General features: G+C 35.0%; 1 pseudogene; it reads right to left on the bottom strand.

The window, feature by feature from the left end:
* Nucleotides 1-3,176: 3,176 nt before the first annotated feature.
* Nucleotides 3,177-4,723, bottom strand: LOC121810650 (annotated as a pseudogene).
* Between the last annotated feature and the right edge of the window lie 1,277 nt (nt 4,724-6,000).

Raw genomic sequence — 6,000 nt, 5'->3', positions numbered from 1 at the left:
GCACTTTCCGTTGGTGCATTATATGTAACCGTGCACCTTTTTTCATAACTTTATTCGGTAACAAATTTTAATTACAAAAATACGTGATTTATATATGTAAGTACTATACCCTAGCCCTTATGCTTATTAAACCCTTAGGGTAAACAAGTAACATGTTCCAAACATCTATACACGGCACATCAAAACCTAAATGAATGAAGCATACTCGCGGTCCATCATTAATTCCTCCAACGTATTATGCATTATACAGACAATACATTTCATTATGCACTTGCAGTTGGTGCATTTTATGTAACCGTGCACATATTTCATAACTTTATTCGACAAAAAATTTTAATTACAAAAATACGTGATTTATATATGTAAGTACTATACCCTAGCTCCTATGCTTATTAAACCCTTAGGGTAAACAAGTAACGTGTTCCAAACATCTAAACACGACACATCGAAAACCTAAATGACTGAGGCATACTCGTGGTCCATCATTAATTCCTCCAACGTTTTATGCATTATACAGACAGTAGATATCATTATGCATACTCATTTGGTGCATTATATGTAACAGTGCACCTTTTTCTTAACTTTATTTGGTAAAAAAATTTAATTACAAAAATACGTGCTTTATATATGTAAGTACTATACCCTAGCCCCTATGCTTATTAAACCCTTGGGGTAAACAAGCAACGTGTTCCAAACATCTAAACATGGCACATCAAAAACCTTAATGAATGAGGCATACTCGAGGTCCTTCATTACGTCCTCCAACGTTTTATGCATTATACAGACAGAAGATATCATTATGCATACTCATTTCGTGCATTATATGTATCCGTTTTTAGACGTCGCTACTAAACCCAAGCCCATCAACTAATTAAACCCTTAGGATAAACAATAACCGTGTGCCAAATAACGAAACACGACGCATCTTATTCGTATGTATTGCGGTTCACATATTGAGCATTATATAGTCAATAATATTCATTACTAGTTAACATGTGGTGCATTATTCGTATCTTTTAAACTACAGCCATATCCAGGCCGATATCTACACCCTTAATAATTCTCACATACACGCGATCCTCCATCACGGGACATGTTTAAACACAACCGATACATAAACAACGAGCGATTAATCAGACTAATCGGACTGATCTTTATTGTTATTAACACAATCGATACAAAAACAAACGAACGCGACGCTTAATTACATTATTCCATTTTTGAGAGAACAACGATCTCTACACCGCCGGCAACAAACGATAGTACCAATGAGGAAACGAGAACGGAGATTCGATAATTGGAAAGAGTGGTTGATCGAAAAAATTAATTGAAGAGTGAAGAATGGAGTAATTCACGTCTGCAGCGAAAAAATCAATTGGAAGAAGGAGAAAAACCGTGAAGATCTTGAGAGGAGAAATCAATTGAAGAGTGAAGAATGGAGTAAACCGTGTCTGCAACAAAAAATCAATTGGGAGAAGGAAAATAAACGTAAAGATCTTGAGATGAGTAAATTAAGGAAGTTGCATAACCAACAGTTAATTCGATTTCCATTTAAGCCCTTTTCGGTTTTTTTACTAATTTATTTAAATGATTTTAAACCCACTAATTTAGGCCATAGGATATAGTAAATCAACGGTTAAGATGGAGAAGGAAAAAGGAGGAAATATAGGAAAAGGAAATGAATACATCCATATATATATATATATATATATATATATATATATATATATATATATATATATATATATATATATGGATGTATTCATTTTCTTTTCCTATATTTCATTCTTTTTCCTTCTTAATATCAGCCATTAGATTAGCGAAATGGACGGTCAAGATCAACATTGGGTAATTAATCCCGTGTTGCATTATTTGTCCTATTTTGTGCATTATGAGGGTACAATAGTAATCTAATAATGGCTGGAAACCGCTACGAATAATGCACCACATGGTAACGAGTAATGCATATAATTGCCTATATAATGCACAATTTGTGAACTGCAATGCATACGAACAAGATGTGCTGTGTTATGATGTTTGACACACGTTTCTTGTTTCCCCTAAGGGTTTAATAAGCTTAGGGGCTAGGGGATAGTACGTACGCATTAATAACAAATTATAAAACGATACGAATAATTCACCAAATTGTCACGAGTAATGGATGTTATTAACTATATAATGCACAATATAGGAACTGCAATGCATACGAATAAGATGTACCATGTTATGATGTTTGACACACGTTTCTTGTTTCCCCTAAGGGTTTAATAAGCATAGGGGCTAGGGTATAGTACGAGACACGTATGTAATCTTCACATGGTAACGAGTTAATGGATATAATTGACTATATAATGCACAATTTGTGAACTGCAATGCATACGAACAAGATTGCTGTGTTATGATGTTTGACACATGTGTCTTGTTTCCCCTAAGAGTTTAAATAGGGCTTAGGAGGCTAGGGTATACGTACGTACGCATTAATAACAAATTGTAAACACGCTACGAATAATGCACGCAAAATGGTAACGAGTAAATGCATTAATTGATATATAATGCAGCTAATTTGTGAACTGGGCAATCATACGAACAAGTATGTGCTGTGTTATTATGTTTGATCACACGTTTCTTGTTTTCCGCCTAAAGGGTTTATAGCTTAGGGATAGGGTATAGTAGCGTACACATTACTAAAATTGCACGTATGTAATCTATCTTCACTGTGTAATCTTCCTACTGGCGATGATTAACCCATTACACATACTCTAATAATGCATAACATACTTCGCATAATGACAATTAACAACTTACATAATGCAGTACCCTAAACCAAAATAATGCACATACGTATATTCCAATAACAACCAATTTTGTTAGTAATGTTTACGTATATCACCTAGCCCCTAATGTTATTAAACCCTTAGGGAAACAGAGAACGTGTGCAAAACATCATAACACAGAGCACATCTTGTTATATGCATTAGTTTAACATACATAGACTGTAATTGGCGACGTACTAACACAATGTGCTATAGTAGAGAGTCTAGATACCAAAAAAAATCTTCAACCCTATTTACTTTGCATATTTTCTTCGACACATAGTAACAAAGTCCAAAGATTTTCGCAGACACACGCACACACACACACACACACACAGAGGGAGAGCAGGGACCAAGGAGTTCTCACGTGTAAAGTGCAACAAATATTTCTGGCACCATTCCGACCACAGTCCCCAACAAATAAGGAACATATTCACATCCGTAGCCACAGCGCAGTAGTTATATATGACAAATGGAAAAGGGGAAATCCTAATCAACGAAACAGCTCGAAACTGACTAAACCAGTTTCCCTCGCCAGCTAGTCTTATGATAGAAGCTCGCTTTGGGTGCCTTTCTAGCCATACCTGCATGTGAGAAGATATGACGGGACATTCTTATTGTTGAGTGTAAAAGCCATAGCACAAGAGAAATGCTCAAGTAAAATTGCCATACATGAATTCTATGGTAGAATAAAGAACCAACGAAATAAGGAATAGAACTGCCAATCGAAACACCACCAATGATCATCAGAAAACCATAACCATAACCAAAAGTCATCCCGGCAACCCACATGGATGGTGTAGAAGGTATAAGAAATACAGGGAATATTGCCAGAGAAGCAAACACTATGACTCCTAGAATAGCTGTGCTGAAAGTTCTCTGCTCCCACTTTATCATGGGGATGATTTCCTAGTAAACGAACAAAGCACATTCAGTTAGAACATAACCAGGGTGATAATGTCAGGATAAATATTGTGAAAACGTGCGAATGATATCCAATCAGCTCCCGGCTTATGAAATGGTCATTATGAATATTATCCTTAACCAGGGTAACAATGTTAGGATAAAACCCTGCTATGAAGAACATTTCAGGGATAAACAATTGCATCTAACACGACTTTCTACAGCTAAAATGGCCTTATCTTGAAATCCTATGACATCTTTCTGTAGACGATGTAAACAATCACATTAGACTAGTTAAAACACCATTTATTGCATAAACACAATTACCAAATATGTACACAGATATATTATTCCAGATAGATGCTCAACTACTGGATCCATGTAAGCACAAAAAGATCAGTTTCCAACCATTATGTTGATCATAAAATAACAATAACTTGTCTATGCATCAGAACAAGAACTTTTATTATCATTAATTGTATATACTCCAGACTCCAGTATAACACTGATAAAATGAAAAGAGTCTCTCATTCTAAACTTAAATAAGAGCTCCATTAGGACTTTTATCTAACTAAAAATAACTACTTGTTCACACTTACATTGATAACTTAAATGCTCATTTGAGAGTAAACACCACAGGGAAATATCAGCATGAAACCACAAAAATGAGATATCAATAAAAAAAGAAAAAGAAAACATACTGGTGAAATTTATGCAACAGCAGAACAACACAAAACATGAGTAATCTGGATATATCATAACTAAATTTAACCTTATCCATAAAAAAGGGCCCGATCCATTTGAAGAAAACCGCACCCAACACGGCAACAAACAAGACCACGAGCAGCAATTTCGCCCACCACCACAGAGACCACAACCACCCTCCGTCATCGCAACAATCAGACGACGACGTCTCCGGCTGGCACTGGGCCCCGCCACCCTCCAATTTCACGTAATCGCCAGCATTGTCAGTCATGTCACGCCGACGGAAAATCCTAATCTATTAATCAATCAACTGAAAATCAAGGAGAGTGAGCGAGGGATTCAAGTTTTCAGCAACAACTGCAGAATATGGCAACTTTATTTATCCTCTCTATTCAACTGTGTAATCCAATTCAGCCGGAATTTCTAGACGAGAATTAGTCAGAGAAACAGCAGAATTCATGGGAAGACAGGCTTCTTCGTTTACTCATATAAAAATAAATCGCCAAAATCAAAGTGACAAACTATGTTACTTTACTCAGACGTAATCTTATTTCTTAGGTATTTCCATTTCTTTATCTGTTGGTATTTCAATTGTTAAAGTAAAGTACTCCTAGTTCTGTAATAATGGAGTTATTTTGTCAATTTTCTAAGTAGCGTACATATTTCTTCTCATATGCTTTATTCTTTCTACTTTATTCTCCCTTCATCTCTATACTTTTTTCATTTTCTATTTTATTTCTTATTTACTTAATCCATCAACACAATTTTTCTTAAATCGTGTGCCGAAAAAAACGCCTCTACTACTATGGAACGGAAGGAGTACGAGTTATGTTTTATACTCCATACTATCTCTACTAATACACCCAACGATTATGTGTATTATTAATTGAGGTGATTACATAATAACCATGATAATTAGGCCTTAGATATTGTACATATAGTTTTTGTTTATAGGGGATTTCTTCTGAAGCTCCTAAGTCCTAACCCATGAAGACAACATTACTTTAATTTCTTGTACTCTTATTTCACTTTTAATTTACTTTTCCTTATTATATTTTAATTTTTATTTTTAATTTCTGACGTTTCCCTTTCATAAAAAAATTGGGAATCGTGAAAAATAAATAAAAGAGAAATAAAAAAGTTGGGGATGGGTGAGGATTGAGGTGGCAGAATATTTAGCAAATTGATTCCAAGAATAATAATCCCTCACCAAATGCCCCAACTAAAAAGGAATTGTTGAGTTTCAGATTGCACATATTGATCATGTTCAAAGAGATAATTAAAGATAGTCTTAGTGATAAGTAACAATCTTTATTTCACACCAAATCTTTGCTTGCATCTAAGAGCATCCACATCCATGCTCTTGCCAAGAGCACGAATGTGGACCCGGACCCACCTTTATTCATTTTTAATTCTCTGCGTTTTAGTAAGAGCACAACACCCACATCCATGCTCTTCCGCAAGAGCATGCTCAAGGGTCCCACCATTCTATTATTTAATTTAAATACATCAATTACTAAAAACATTTCCATAATATTAAAATGCATTCAAAATACCCGAAATACTATTACAAATTACT

The sequence above is a fragment of the Salvia splendens genome, chromosome 7 (genome assembly GCF_004379255.2).
Source record: "Salvia splendens isolate huo1 chromosome 7, SspV2, whole genome shotgun sequence".
NCBI classification, from domain to species: Eukaryota; Viridiplantae; Streptophyta; class Magnoliopsida; order Lamiales; family Lamiaceae; genus Salvia; species Salvia splendens.
The sequence above is the reverse complement of the archived record's forward strand: the minus strand, read 5'-3'. Positions and strand labels throughout refer to the sequence as shown.